Source organism: Trichoplusia ni, chromosome 12, assembly GCF_003590095.1.
Source record: "Trichoplusia ni isolate ovarian cell line Hi5 chromosome 12, tn1, whole genome shotgun sequence".
Taxonomy (NCBI): Eukaryota; Metazoa; Arthropoda; class Insecta; order Lepidoptera; family Noctuidae; genus Trichoplusia; species Trichoplusia ni.
In genome coordinates this window covers 8,191,007-8,208,283 of record NC_039489.1, presented here as the reverse complement: position 1 = coordinate 8,208,283, position 17,277 = coordinate 8,191,007, and the positions used below count along the sequence as shown (strand labels likewise).

Genomic DNA, 17,277 nt, shown 5'->3' with positions numbered 1-17,277 from the left:
CGAGGTTTGGATGGCAACTGGAATTCCCTATTGAAATGTCAAATTGACAGGCTTGATACCGGCAACTGGATTTTTTGGGTTGTTACGGCATGGCTATTGAAATAAAAACCTTTTACAACTAAGAAAAGTAGTCCAAATTTAATCAAATCCCAAACCCAGTATCAAACTTTGAAGCATTTATTCAAGACGCCAAAAACCGTACATTTTAAATTTGGTATCTTTACTTATAAATCATAATTTGGAAGGACCTAGAATGCCGAGGAATCCTTGTAAAACGGAAGCGTCAGTCCATTTTACTATACAATCTACTATAATTCCTTTAGGGCTTCGAATGATCAAAGACCAGAGATTTCTAAGGCAGATGCTTCAAGGTAATCTTAATAATATTATACCACGTTTGATCATCGTCAAAAGAACTTCTTGGTATCTACAATATCTAATAAATTTTAGTACTTATAGAACTTCGGTTTAACTTTAAATTTAGAGAAAAAGTTCTGCCAGTGAATACGCAGGCAAGTATTTTTTTCTACTGCCGAATTTTATTTATAAACTGCCGCATTTTAAAGTGAGAAAATGAGAATCCAACTTACACACTGAACTAAATTCGCTGTTTTCGATTTTAAATGCACTCCTTGATATGTACACAATAGGCAGCATATAACGATGAAAGCCATTAGCACTAGACCAGCCAAATATTCTTCAAAACCCTATTGACATCAGAACTGAATGGCCAGAAACTTCCGTAGTATTTTCGTGGCCAGTTTATAAGCTCCATATAGATTTCAGTGGCTACCCCTCTTGCTTTAATATCGTTGTCTCTCTCGCACGCTCGCACGTAAAGACACCCCCAGTGCGTTTTCGTAGCTCGTTGCGGGCGGTCGCTAATGGATGTTCGTTCCACGCGACGTGCGATTATATATTTGCGATCGAATGTGCGATTAATTTTTTTGGACTTTGTGGTGGTTGTAAAATTTTATATTTTTGTTGAGCGTGAAATGTGGTATTAGTACTAACTTTATTTTTGTATGTGATTTAAAATTAAAGTGACAAATTGTGAATTTAGTGAAAGTTATTTTATCCTGGATTTTGAAGAGGTAAATATTTTTTTATGAACTTTTAATTTTATACACATACAAAATATGAATCCTAGATATCAACTACAGTTAATTGTTTAATATTTCATTAACGTGGATTCCGTACGAAATATTTTTCCTGGCAGAAATAATTTCAATTCTAATACACTGACCTTGATTTGTCCATTTACGATTATAACGTGTTAATTTATTACAGTAACAATACGGCTTCATTAATGTAATTAAGCCGTATTTTTATTTTTTCAAACCTTCACGAATAATAAATGTTATGTTCGAATACTTATTAAAAAAATATTTGTTTAGAAATACACATTTTAATTTCGTTTTACATAACTTTTACAGTATTTAAGGGTATCATTCAGACAATTTTCTCTATGCGGTATTAATTATGTAATGTAAAAATGTCTTCCAATAATGTAATAACTATTGCGTAAAATAGAATAAAAACCGAAAACTGAACGGTCGTCGTAATATATTACAAAGTATTGAAGGTACAGTATATGATAATATATCCTTTTTATTTTATTTTAGAATACCATAGAATTTATACTTTTTAAATAAAGGCACGGTGTACGGAAAATCTGTCAAATACAAAGAATACAATTTAATAATTCCTTAATTATTCCAAAGTATAAGATTACAAAACTAATACGTAAAATTACTAATTAACTATTTCTGACCTATCAGAATACCCCTTACTTCAAATTTGATTATTATTCATAGACTGACAGTAACCGTAGTAGATTTAACAATTTAATATCAAAGTAAATTACAATAAACTATTAAAATTCAGCTCACCAGTAAACTGATTCGATGTTTCAGATAATTAGATCTCAATTTTGTAAACCTACATTTTAGGCCTTGTATTTTCCTTAACTAAACGCGTAAGGTAATACTAGATAATTGTGATTTAAATTTTTGGTTGAAAATGATTGTTTTGTTTGGATAGTTTATGTTCATATTACACAAAAATATTTCAGGTAAAATTTTACTTAGATCAGTAATCGTTCTTTTTTAAGCGACTTCAAAAAAGGAGGTTCTCATTTATAGTAATTTTATCGTTTTTTTTTTGTGCTAGAATTCGTAATTTAGATGCCATTTTAAACGTCCTGGAAACAAAGAATATTTTCTTCAATATGGAAGGTTTTCATTGGTTTTTCTTCTCAATGTCCAAATTAAACCATCCTCAGGTTTGCCCGCTTTTGACGTGGCTTTCGATGGATAGTCTAGAAACCTTAGTTCTGAAAATTTTGAACTATAATTACAATAATTGTTGTAATAACTTTGAAAACCTGTGTCTGGTAACTTTTGTGTTAAATTAAAAGTGATTAAATAAGTCAAAGACATAGTCAAAAGAATAATTGCGTACCACGTGAAGGCACAAAGGTATTATGTGGGCGTTATTACCTAATATCTGTTTGCAGGTATAACAATGAGCTTAAAGATTATAGCTAGATAAGGTACCTACATAAATGCTATCATTTCGTATCGTAAAAATCGTTAGCAGTTTATGTAATGTGTAGTGTAGTTTTAGTAATGTAAACGAAATGCATTAAAAACGGTCAAGTACGAGTCGGACTTGCGGCACTGAGGGTTTTGTTTAGATAAACTAAAGAAAAACAAAAAATACATAAGCGATCGGTCACCCGATAAATTTTAGACTGTACGAAGTGTTGCTTATCCTTATTTTTTATTTTTTGCTGGTTGTTATAGTGACAACTGTCAGCTATCACGAGAGAGATAGCGGTGCCTAAGTTCTAAGGTTCCGATTTCAACCTTTGTCAAACATTGCTATGCTAAAACATTTTTTCAATGTTTGGGTTATTCTGCAATGTATTGCACAATATTGTTTAAAGGATCATCTAACGGGCTTCCGATTGTTCCTACTAGAAAGCAAGGTAATAAGTAGTTCTAGACACCTGAGTCCTTTTTACTATTTCTGATTAATTTCGTTGCGGGTTCGAAGGCAATTAATTGTTTTCATACCGAACTTAAGTGTTTCGGTAGTTTTTGTCGATTTCATTGTAGAACCAATGTGTGGCGGTCTATATCTCATAAAAAAAAGTTCTAGACACCTTTATCAGAGTAAAACTATCAGTATTCTGATCGTCAACTGTTTTTCCTGTATACATACAGCCTTGACTGATCCTGAATTATAAAAGCAGTAATTTTCTTACATTTGGATAACAAATAGAGATTATATGATACTATCAGAAGAATGGCCAATAAAACAGTTTTTACTACTATGCTTCAACCAAATGTGTTTATTTGGTATTTTACGTCTCTATTATCTTCTGAATCTGCGGTTTTATGTTCAGGCCTAGATAGTTGAATCAATTTCTTGAACTGTATTTATACTTTTTGATGGTCACCTTATTTAATTATCGGAGACGGTGTTTCATTTGAACTCCTCTTAACGAAATTTCTTTCTTTACTCCGATAAGACGCAAAAAGAGGGGTGTTATAAGATTGATATATTAAGTATCATCATAGCTCCCAAACGAATATAGTTATTTCCATTAATTTCATTTTGTATTAAAGGTGAATAACGATATTGCTGTGCCCGACAGGGTCCATAATGGTTATGTAGGTATTATTATATTTTTAAGACCTTCATGTTCATTATGGATCGCAATAAATTATTGAGCATTGTTGTTTTTGTAAGGATTGATTAAATGTCGGTTGAGCCTTTTAAAAGGGTTGTTTTAGATTTTATTTTTTCTTAAATTAGTACATATAGCTAGTTTCTGCAAAAGAGTAATAGATTTTGATTGTATTATAATTTGTTAGATGCGTTCTTCAGAAAAAGGTTGAATCACAGCTATTGTAGCACAAATTCTCAAACACCAACACAATACCGTGACTTGCACCACTAAATAAAAAATATCGTTGTGAAATTTTGATTTCCATTCATGTTCCCAACTTACTTCGGTACGGTTCAGGTAATTATATGTCATTAGTTATAATAGCTTTTTGATCGCGAAGATAAGCTGCAGTTTTTTGGTGATTCGGTAGAATAATTTACCGATGGATGATAATTTCGTTTCGATGCGGAATGCACTGGGTGTTGTGGCACAACTTGTAAATAGGCCTATGCCCAGCAGTAGATAGATAGGCTGAATTAATTTATTGATATTTTTGGATCCTTCTTTATTGGTTTTAATAAAAGGACGGTTAAAATTTTATGAATTATTTTAGATGCAACTATTTTGAGAGATTTGAAGAGATACTCATTTGATTGGAATTTTTGAAATTATTGTCATCAAATTTTAGATCATACCTAGTATATTTAAGTGCGAGTCGGACGTACAGGACCCATGGTCCTGTACAAAAAACAATTAATTACTACTTACTAGAAATTTGTGACTGCACTATATTATATTTCGTTAAAGCGGAAACAGTAAAAAACCATCTGTGAAAAATTTAACTAATTTGCCTAGCTATCACGGTTCATCAAATATGGTACAGCCGTTTATTAGTGAATATATAATAGACAGCCAGACCACCTTATTCTTGCTTAATAATCTTATTTTGGGTAAAAGTGTTAATTTTAAATTCATAATTGCAATCTACTAAAATATAAATGTTTATAAAGTAACAAGTAGTACCTACGAAATTACAACAAAACCCTGAATCATTTCTCCTTTTATTACTATGATTACGAGAAATAAATTATTTTATAATTGAATACGTCCCCAAGGGTACCGTGAATTAAATTTATGTTTTTTTACTATGTGATTAGTTCATTGTGTTTTATTACATTTCTTTGCGATAAAAGTAATGTAGGCTACCTCTAAAGATATTACCGGCCTTTACCTTCAAGTAAATTACGATTAAATACATTAATTCTTATAAATTGGCACTCAGTCACACGCACGCTTAATAAAACTATTAAATTTCTTGCTTTATACTTTGAGGTGCAAAAGTTTCATAATCTTAACCTACAGGGTGTCCCAAAACTCAACGATAATCTGAGACCGGATGAAAGGCCAAGACAGTGATCACAGATCAGGGAAAAAACATCCATAAAAAAAAAAATATTTTCATTTAATTTATACTTGCGATTAATAGCATCGTTAATGAAGATCTCGGAATAAAAAAAATCACAGCGAAATTGTTACATTGGTGAGCACAGGACTTAAAAATGCGACGAGGGATGTCGAATTTAAACTTTTTAAATGTCTCTTATCGCTGAACTGAGTGAGTGACTAGTGGCTACAGATATAACGATTCATGAGATGTAACCTGGTGACAGACGGTACGGTTACCGGTTACCCTTTCGGTACGGAACCCTAAAAAGAGCCATTTCCTGTACATAAAAATTTAAACCCTCGAGTCCGAATCCCACTTGACTAGGGTACCTATACCACGATTATTTTCTATCTCAACTAACATTACCAGTATCCCAAAATCCTTCAACCCAACACCAACACCCCCACTTTACATCAGCAGTCCAAAGCCACGTGATAATAAAAACGTCGCCTCGTAACCGCTCGTCCCCTCTTGGCACAGATCATTAAGCTGATTGGTGTCTTTTGCGATCATTAATTCTGGTCCATGCATTTTGTTTCTGCACCCCCCACCTCTAAACGGACAACATTGCTTTGCAGTGCAGCAGTTGTTCAAGTCTTAATCCCGGCGATGGTTGACGTTACGTGGGATTATAAGTAGTTAGGCTTTATTGGACATTTCATTAAGGGATTTAATATGGGATGTAGTTTTTTATTTTAATTGTAGCGATTGACTAAGATGAAATGGTTTGAAATTATGATGAAGTAGAATTTAACGTCAACATACCAAAAACCAGATAAAAATATACCTATGACGAGAGGTGAATGGTTATGGCAGATCATTGACAAAATATCAGAGTTTGGATGGGTAACAGTTAATAAGTCAATGGGGTATGTTTAACACTTGAAACAGCAAAGTCACAAGACTCACGATGATCTACAAAAAAAAAGTGATATGAAATAAATTACGGAGAATAAAAATAAAATTAGCTAACATTAAAATACTGTAAACAAGTTTTAATACTAGAAAGTACGCCCACCAATTAAGGTTGCCTAACTAAAGATTAATTACTTTCATCTAATATTAATCAAATATTCTAGGAATATACAAGAGTATTTAAAACAACGATTCATTTGTTCATTCATTCGTTCAAACGTTCACGTCATTAATAACGTTTCTGCTATTGTTACACCTTTCATTTTTTTAAAAAAACGTCAATTCGAACAATTTTCAAAGCTCACAAAGAATAGAACGCGTAAATTGGAGTACTGGACAAAGAAAAAAGTTTTTCGTATTCGCTGTAGGCCCTGGCCATGCATTCTTTAATGTTTTGCTGTCGGCCGCGACCGTTAGGCAGATGTTTTTTTTTTTTTGCCGACCTTTTTGCTTCGTCGATCACCGATTGGAGATGGCTTTCAGGCCGGGCCATTACGTCATAGCAAAGTGATTAAAAGGAGTGATGTCCAAGTTAAATGAATGATATTGTGGAAATGTGTTTTTGCTTTCGTCGGTTATATTAAAAGTTCTGTTGTAATGTATGCCTCACTGTCCAATTTTATTATGTATGAAATTCATTATAGAGTCATAAGCTTGAAAGTTTAGTTCAGTTTGGGATAATTCGTGAGGTGATAAAAATTTACTGTTGAATAGATTTTTTTTTTAAACAACACAACATAGTGTTATTTTTTTCCAATAGAAGCGGAAAATTTTAGAAGAACTGACATCTCGTAGAAAATAGCGTTGGTAATTTCGGTCTTTTTAATTAAAATACAAACACAAAGTTAAAATTTTATTTCAATAGCCATCGGATCGGATCATATCTGGAAAACCAAGTCCAACCTTCCATGATAACCCAATTCCCAGCTTGACCCGTTTCTCATTTATTTTCAGGTCAGCCTTGAATTGCTCTGCAATAACCGCCAAAGCACTTTTGTCTTCATATTCAGATGTCATTTGGAGTTTAATATTCGCCGCACATTCATAACACCAAAGTCACCCCATCTAGTGGACGTTTTTGGAACATCCCTATAAAACTCATAAAAGCTGGTATTCGTTGCGTGGGCTAAAATTTTGATAAACAATGTTTCTTTTCTGCGTAATTTCGAGTTTTCTCCTTTAAGTCTCTGACAAATTTCAAGTAGAATGGATTTTTTTGTCATATGCCGCCAATTTTGTTAAATTATATGGCAGTAGCTTGGCAGTCTATATTTTACTATCTATCAGTCTAAAATTTGTATTTTCACCTCAATCCCTATATTAATGTTAGGTTGTTATGAATTTGCTTCTTAATTAACCTTCAATTTACAGTACCTTCGAAACAATCTTGACCGCCTGATACCTTGAGTTAACTATGTGTACTTGTTCGATTGATGTCTTGATACATTTTAACTCTCTTTTAAGCTTGTCACTATTTTATAAAATATTTATTATTAGATACTTACCTTAAATTATCGAATTAATGAAAAGGAAATAAGTCGGTCCTTTGAATATGCCTCTAGATTCTTTTATGTCTTCTTTTAATTGCAAGTTTTTCATTAAGCTTGCTTCAGTATTAGAAATTTTAATATTGATGCTTTTGATGAAAAGTGAACTATCTTTATAAAAAAATTGTCTGCTGCATTAAGGAAGCGCAGGAGACGAGCCGCTAGGTCTATCACAAACATTTAAATCACATGCCGCCAAAGACATCCAGACTCAAAATGAACCAGACACAAAATAATGCTTGTAACACGCGGAGATCACAGTGGAATTTTAGCGTGGTGATCTCAACCACTTGGCTATCCGTGCTATGAGCGTGCTATTAAAATAAAAATAATAATAATAATGCATTAAAATTGAAGAAGAGGTAATCCAGACTTATCATATCTGACTTGTTGTATCCCAGACATTGATTGCCTACCTTATATATTCAGGTAAACGAAATTTTAATTCGTCATCCGTTTAGGTAAATAGACTCTGATGTTCAAGTCTGGCAAAATTAATTTCATAACTTTTATGAATGTACGAAACCGTCTGTTGTTTTAATATTATTCCTAGAATGAAAACTTTAATCATATTAATGTTGGTTTGACTTATTTTGGATATATATATGTACGAGGATAATGATAAAGTGCAATTCACGATTCCTCATGATGAGCCTCAGGATCTGAATTATTCTTGAAACTAATGTAAAATTAGACAGCACGGATAGCCGAGTGGTTGAGGTCACCACACCAAACCCACTGTGTGCGATGTGCCGCGCGTTCGATCCCTGCGTAGAACAAGCATTTGTGTGATCCACGAATGTTTGTTCTGAGTCTTTGTGCATGTAATTTTAATGTTTGTAAAATACCCCGGTACACAAAGATTAAATTCCTTAATGCGGGAGTCGTTTTTTTAAAGTTACTTTGCAGATATAACTGCTCCCAGCCTTCTCAATTCTTAAACCAGAAAGTAAGTAAATACTTAAGATCCTGACTTATAATAACTTCATATTTTGCACAGCCTGTTCCGATACCAAATCTGGAAGTAACCTAAAAATACTAAACAAAGCCCCGAATAACAAAACTCTAAGCAGGAGTTTTTGGAACTGAGTTCAGATAGGATTTCATCGCAACTGGATTCAGTTGAATACCATAATAACCTTTTACCTGGAACAAATACGCGTATGTTTCCCCGATAATCCGATAATCATGGTACTTTTCAGAACTCCTAATTATAGATGTAACTTTGTTAATAATAAAGAGTATCTCAACTAGTTTCTCTTCTACATAGTTCTTCTTCTAGTTTCAGAAGGAAACTGGTAGCGGAATGCAATAAATACTCTTCAGTTAAACCGTTTTGTTATTAATCTACTTCATGTGAGTTATTTTTATAAAAAAATCGTTCGTATGTACCTACAGATTTAAATTAATTTGTTTTGTAAGTCCCACATTATTTTCCTTGGGGAACACCGAGCATAGTGCTGTGTGGTATTCGATGGTTTTCATAGTAGATCCTGGTTCACTTGAGTTGCGGTAATTGGTGTGTGTTGTTGAAAGACTTAAAACTCGCTGTATTTCTATATTGCCTTATATCATCAAAACAACTGTTTTTTTATCAATAATTAATGAATTTTGTTAATCTTGTATCATTGTAATAGCTATATATCTTAAGCTGGATAACTTCTACTGCATTGAGTGTATAAAAATATCAAGATAGTGATTGCCAGTATAAAGGTATCAAAGCTGGAAAAGGTTTCGCTTATTGAGCTGAAAATGCCTACATGCTACGTGCACTTAACGCAACGTAAACAATTTGGTAAATGGCAATTTTTCCTGGTAATCTTATTAAAAACTGTTCTGTTATAAGGTTTCCGTACCGAGGGGGTTAAAATGATAACTCATTACTTAGGCTCCAATCCTAATTTGTCTAACTGGCTGTCTGTCCATCTGTCGGTCCGTGTATCATTAGGCTGTATCTCATGAACCATGTTGGCTGATAACAAGGTATTTCTGTTTTTTTTTTATAATAAATATAAGGAACAAACAAACATTTAATAGGAGATCATTTTTTCTTTAGCTTTTTTATACCTACGGGTCCTTTGGTATTGCTAAGTACATCTTCACCGATTTTTCTATTTCTTCCTACTATTGGAAAATAGCTATGATGTCAATATAAGATTATACCGATGCGATAAATTTCATCGTTTATTTACGTTAGTTAAAAATATCGATGATTCTATTGTTTAATTCTTTTGAATTGACCATTAACTTTTTGGTTCACTGACAGCATGACATTTATGGAGATATATCTATATTTAAACTTCGAAATAATAGTTTATTATTGGAATTTTTGTTGCTGCAGTCGGGTCCCATAAAAGGACGAATTATTCACAATATTGAGTGAAAAACGGAACAGTATTCTTATATTTTAGTAAAACTATTGACGAACCTTCAAAATTAATACCCGATTACGATCGATGTAACACTTATACATGACACCGCAGCTTTGCACGGTTCAATACATCCACTCCCTGGAACCAGGGCCGAAACAAAAACGGACCAACGGACAAAAACCATATTCTTTGGATATGGAACCTTAAAAAGTATACCTATTTTTGGCAGCAGTCGAGTTTTGAAAATTGATGCGTACGGAACATTTATACTTCAATTTTAAAATTGTATCTTACGGATTTTGTTTCCATCTGTAAGAGTATTCGCTTATTTTGTTACCTAAAGGCGTCCATGTACCCCTGTATCGTGAGTTGTAATTTCTACAAACATTTCAAGCAAAGGATTCAATATTTGTATTACAATATAAAATGTATGTACCTACCGGCTAGCTGGTCGTTTGTTTGATGGGAAAAATTTAACAATATTTTTCACGTTTTTAAACAATGGATCGGTCATGTTGGTTTTATTTTAGGTATTCTCGTATTTGAAACATGAAAATCGGCTTACTTTTCCTGTCATCCGTCGTAAAATATGAGTAAAGGATTATGTGAAGAGGGTGTTCGCAAAAGCAATATTCTCAAGTCTTAATAACGAAACTTTCCACACTAATTCCTTTTAGTTAGTGACTTTACTAGACTATGTCATTCCAAGAATTGCTCTTATATGTAAGGATATTCATGTATTTAATTTTATGGGTCGCTCCGAATACGGTATAGAAATTGGATTTCGTTAGTCCGGGTACGGTATTTATTTATTTCATTTTCTATGGGACTACGGGCAACCCTTGATTTATTTTGCAAATCAAATAAAAAATTGCCCTTTTAGAGGAACTAAGCATATAAAAAAATCGGTCTTTACTAAATGATTGTGCAATTCTGGTATTATTGACCATAGCGTCTTAAAATTCGAATAATGAAACCATAATATCATCGGCCTAGGCGTTTCCAGTCTAACCAAAAGTGGCTAAGTATCAGTTTTTTCAAAGGAGCAATATTTTCAATACAGTATGACAATAACAACTGTCAAAAATGTGTAAATAACAGCCGAAACCGTCAATTTAATTTGCCTTACCTATTCACGGACCCACCGTATCAAGCGTATCTTAACATATTATGGATCAACTTGTTTAGTTGTAGGTTAGCTAAGAACCTGATCCATAAATTTATCTATTGCTTTGACATTTGTTTGATCATTGAATTTACGAATCAGACAAGCAAATATTTGGGGTTAAGGTATAAATAAATAAATAAAAGTATTAGTATGACATAGACTTCAAAGACTCCCACAAAACTACATTTAGATAAACGTGTCTCATAATACAATCTTTTCTTTACGTCCCTTTACATTCATAAGTGCCATCAACTTGATGTTTATTGTTCAGCTGACCTTTACACAGCGTGGGTTTTCCTTCAAAAAATACCAAATACTATTTACATTATTAATGAATGATAGAACAGACTTGCTTCCAATACCGTCGTATTAGAAATCATGAAAACATTTCCATTCTACCTTAATCCTATTTTAAGATACTGAATGAATTATAAAATTCTTTTATTAAATAAAATTTAGGTAAATTCCGTTCTCAATTTCTATAATTCGAAATATTGGTAAAAGTCTTATTTAATTTTGAACTGTGAGTACTTATAAAAGATTATGATGATGTCAATGTTTCGAAGACTCCAGCAACATTTTTATTGTTAAAAAGAACCGTTATGAACTGAGTAATTGTTTTAAATATTTTTTGTTTTTAACAAAAAATATTTAAAACAAAATAAAATGAACATGATATGTCATAAAATCCGGGACTAAAATCAAATGATACATTTACGAAAACCCATTTATATAGCATTGAGAAGGAATCATAAAATTTGAATCGCATATCACCTCCCAAACCCTAGCATTGTTTATTTCCTCATAAAAATGTGAGAATTCTGACAAAAATACCCTTTTATGTGAAGACTTTATCATGTAAAGGACTGTTTGCAGACTCGATAATCGAGTTATAAGTCCTGATCGAGGATTCATATTCATGGAAGTTTAGGGGCAAGAAGAATTTAATGTAGACGTTGAACACTTGAAACTCTTTGCTCACGATTTACTTGGAGACCAAGAAGGATAAGAAAATATCATTCGGAATATTTTGTTTAAAGATATTTTGTATGTATCTTGTGTTTTCATTGATACTAAAATATTGAAATGAGGAGAGATAGAGCTTTTTCCAGACGAAATAGTCGATGGAAATCTGATTAAAGATGGTTATGTTTTACGCGCAGAAACTGGCAATGAATTGATTAATTTATGCAATAGGGTATTTCATGTTACGTGCTTCGATTACGAAACTGTTTTAATTGTTGAATAATAATTGTAAAATGTTCACTAAAGAAGAAAGTCGAAATTAAGAGAAATTTTGAAGGAGATAATCCTTCAAAATTTCATTTATTATAATTTTATTTATTTTACATTTCGTATGGCATTCTAAGATATATAGAATATAAAGATTGTACATGATTTGCAAAGTTGACTCAAGAAAGCTCATTTAAGTGGTTCAGAATTCGCTCTTTACTCCGTTGAAGTTCTAATCTTTAACTAATTTCGGTATTACGTAACCATGTTTCATAAGAATGAACATACAAGAGCCAGCGTCGACATTAAAGATTCATCGATCGATTCTAAGACAAGGTAAAGTTAGTGGATTATTCAAGAATATTTAACGGTTACGTGGAACTTTGATTTGTAGATACCCTGTTTGGTTTCTTAGATATGAGTTTTGACTTCAAATAAGACTTGGTAAAATAGTAATGAACCTCCGTTAGTAAAAAATGAAATCAATCATTGTTAAACACAAAGACCCATAGACATACATAGCGGTTTTGAAATTGTTGGACCGATTTTGTCAAAACATGTATTATTATCTAAGAGTCATCGCTCAAACACTCTTAAGGCTTGCACTCGTTCATTTAAGTGCTACGGTGTCACAAACACACTCTCTACGGTGTCAAACTTATAATACCACAGTATCAATACGGGGGTTTGTTTATCCTAATTATCATGAATATCAAAAAGTTTTTAGTTCAAATAGGTCGATTGACAGACACTTATAAAACGTTACAATAATGACTCTAGTTCCTCGGTTTCAAAATGTCATTCCTATGAAACAGAATTGGACATGATAGAATAAGACTATAATTTTGGTACTATATTGTAGTGCACACAGCATTTATATAAAACAATTCTTTGATAAAACTGGTCAGAAATGTATTTGCTTATTTCTTTTATTCAATTTTACTGTCAAGTACTTTACTAAGTTTCAAGATGTCTCCGTCATTTCAAAGGTACGGGGCAGCGACAGTTGTAGTTTACGAAGGTCGTCGTAAACGTGTCGTATAAAAGAAGTTAAGGTTTTTTAACATTTAAGAGTAAGTTCACTAGATGTCTTAGCCTCAAGTTTGTTACTCTTTCACGCAAAAAACACAAAACTACTTGCACGGATAGTTTATAACCTGGATTAACATATGGGATAGCTTTTTATCCTGATTATATATTCTAGTGACATTATTTTATATTTGTAGCAGGCGGGCCCACGGGCAACTGCTAGTTACATAAAATTTCAAGAACATTTTTCATTAACACTATTCAGAAGCTTTTCATGTCCTTGAGAAGTTTAAAATTTATTTCAAGAATAATTTATCTAGTATAGCAGAATAAAAGCTAAGGATCCGTGCTATACCGTTTCACTATCACTACTGATAATCTTAATACAATTCCAGACAAGCCGACTAATTAAGATTTTGGTCTAGAAAAAGTCTTAGTTATAGATTTACGATAAGAACGTTGCCTGATTGAGGGTAATTAGATATCCCTTTTGTAATTAGTTTAAGCGTAGATAGAGCTAAACCTTCTGCCATCACATTTTGATTAAAATTTAAGATAAAATGAAATTAAGAATTATAAAATTGAACTCTTTCAATTGTTTTCTGTTCTTAAAAACGCTTAGTATGTATACTATCATGTTTTTTACTCTAAAATTAAAACACAATCGTACTTATAATAAGCGCAAGAATTGAATCTTAAAAGTTAATATGATTTCTAAAATAACAATGTAAACCGTCACACCTATCAATGAATGAATGACTAGCTGTTGCTAGCGGCGCCGCTCGTTACAAACTGAAAATGATACCATGGAAACATTAAATTGGGCTAAAAACTACTCTTTTTCTTATTACAGGTTCCATCCATAAATAAACTTTCGCTTCTATAATATTAGGATGCACAAGGTACAGGTCCGATTTTAGTATCTAACGTATCTTTTACAACGTTAAACCTTAGTATTTTTTACTATTTAAGACACCTCTGACTAAGGGCGATGTCACAAATAAAACAATGGTTTCTACCTTTTAATTGTGATGTAACATTTATTACAATTTTAATCTTTCATTAAAGAAAAAAACGCGTAGACGTAATTGTGTAGCTCTTAAGGTAAATTCCGGCTCTCGAAACATTCTGTCAGGTGAATTTAATGTTTAGTTACAAAAAGAATAAAATTATATAAACCTAATGACACGGAGAACAAGACGAAGTAAAGCCTTTTTTAAAGAAATTTTACAAAAAAAGAATCTACGTCGGCTTTAAGGCACTTAATCCTTGTGTCGCTGGGGGTTCCACAAATATTCAAGTCATATGTGCAGACACTCGGACTCAAGACAAGCATTAGTGGCTCACACTAATAGCCTGTCACTGATTTATTTTTATTTTATTAATAGCCACTGAATAAATAATTGCCTTTGCGTATTTGGCTTCTATATGCAATCAGCTCAGTTCCATTTCAGTTTGGAAAAAAGTTGAAAAACTTTTTAATAAGATAATGTTAATTCTCTTCCGCCAGAAAAAAAAAGGTATTTCGATTATATACTCGATCCGTTACTGGCATTTATACAAAGAGCTGTTAGTTTCATCTCAAGCGTTACTAAAGGGTTTCACGGAAAGACTGGAAAAGCCAACCCTAAAGGTTTTCCACCCTTGAAAATAACAAAACATAACAATCTATTATTAACATATCCGAACAATCCAGGGCTCTTACTACGAACTCTTACAAAACGCCTCTTGTGGAACAGAGATGGCGCTACATGAAGTCAAGTGCCGTCTTTTTCCCACAACAGCTAAAGTCTGACTTCAAGTGATTTTAGTACAGACTGAACGTTCCACGGCCTTAATCTGCCTTTGTAAGAATGCCTTTTTAGATGTTCTACATACGTGCCCCAATAAAAGTATTCGTGATGTCTGCCTCAGAATCAATGCCGCCAGTAACTGATATATGGTTTTCGCTTGAAGTAAATATTTTAGTTTCGCTGGCTTTCTTTTGTACTAGGAATACTGAATTTATGGGTTAGTTGGCTTTACTGTGTTAGGAGTATTTTACTGAAACTTTTGCTTTGTTGCAGAAAGGGTTAAATATTTCCGATCCATGTTAAAGCTGTTTTGTTTTGTAGGTAGTCTCTTATGGTTATTTAAAAGTATTTCCTGACATATTTAGTTGAGACTTTGTTATTACTTTGTACATTTTTACCTTCTTAACCATTGCTATGACGATGAAGGAAAACATCGTGAAAAAACCTGTTTTGCATTCAGTGGAATCTGTGCCCAGCAGTAGGACGTAGGTAGGTATATAGGCCAATGCTATAACCGCAGTGCTTAACTCTCCCCTCATACCAAGGACCACTGGGGAAAATGAAAACTTGAAAGATACCTGCTAGATGCTGCCTTCTAGGAAACTGCAATATTATGCTCAATTAAGTAACATGCACGGATATCAACATGTCATTTTCGAAAAGGACGTTAAATTTCGGGTTTCTCGTTACTGTTAGACAGAAAGTTTTCAAGGACTTACCAAGGAGTTGTATTGTCCGAATAACTTATTTAAGGAGGTCAGATAGACATTCGCTCTCTATAAAACACAAGTGTTTCCTGCATCTGATTGACTGGAAGCTGACTGAAAATTAGTTAAGGAATAGGCTAAACTTAATGATTCAATGAGGATCTAACATTTAAGGTTCTAGTTGTGAACAGAAATTGAATTATGATTGCCGCTTTAAAACAAAAATTCAAAATTACAATAATAGGCGCCAAAACTTTCAAAGGGAGACATCAAGCAAGTTTGTCAAAGAGACTCAATAAACTTTACAAATTGGGATTGAGTAAGCCTCCGGCATTGTTTCCACCTTTTGTGAGGAAAGAGGTGATATTACAAATTAATTTAGGCGTCTCGTTTACTGTGTTCTTAGAAAGTTTGTGATAAATAGCCTACTTTGAATGGAATTCGTACCGCAAACTTTGCTTTGGTTTTTAATGCAATGTTTGTTATTCGTGATGTTTGAATTTGATTAATGTTTTCGTCGACAATTATCTTCATTGTTGCTTGTCGTTTCGTATTTGTTTTTGTGAGCTGTCATGGTGGCTGGGTTTTGTAAAATATAAATTCGTTTAATCTGTCATGTTAACAAATGGAATGCGACGCATTTTTTAATAACAATATTCTTCAAATATTTTTTAGTATATTTTTGTCAGTGAGTTAATAAATTAAAAATAATCTTTCTTCTAATATATAAAATTCCCGTGTCACGATGTTAGTGACCGTACTCTTCCGAAACGGCTTTACCGATTTTTACAATTTTTATATGTGTATTCAGTAGGTCTGAATCGGCTAAAATCTATTTTTCATACTCCTAAATGATAAGGGTTACGCGCAATATATATTCTTTTTAATTTTTTGTTTTAATTTTTTTATATGATAGAAATCCAAAATATCGTTATTGAGTGGTTCCTAACCTTGACTGGGCATTTGATAGGCAAATGAGCTCAGATTTTTCGTTGACGAAATTTCAAAGTCAAATAATTAATTACCATTTCGACAGATCTAATGACGTGAGCATGTCACTGAACGCGCCCGAAGAAATGTGGCTTATCAACTGACCTTGATATTTTCAAATGTTTTTTTAATTAATAATAAATCAATGTCATTGATGAATAGTTTCATAGACCACAATTAATAGGAATAAATTAAAGGATCATAAAATAGTAGATATGTTTAACAAGTTAAATTATGTCTAAGTATGGATTTTAATCGAAGTATTAATAGATGTCAAATTTAATAATTAATTTATTAAAATAGTTTGAACAGCAATTACAATTTCTAAGAGCAATTTGTTTTCTATTAGTACAAATACACAAGTCTAGGAACAAATTATTAAGTTATTAAATACATT

At 32.6% G+C, this 17,277-nt stretch overlaps 1 protein-coding gene across 1 annotated transcript in view; it reads left to right on the top strand.

Moving 5' to 3' along the window:
• Nucleotides 1-919: 919 nt before the first annotated feature.
• Nucleotides 920-17,277, top strand: part of LOC113499320 — a 72,719-nt gene continuing 56,361 nt past the window's right edge. Inside the window, exon 1 of the mRNA XM_026879744.1 lies at nt 920-1,094. The gene's annotated coding sequence lies outside the window, so the exon portion shown is untranslated. The remainder of the gene's footprint in view (nt 1,095-17,277) is intronic.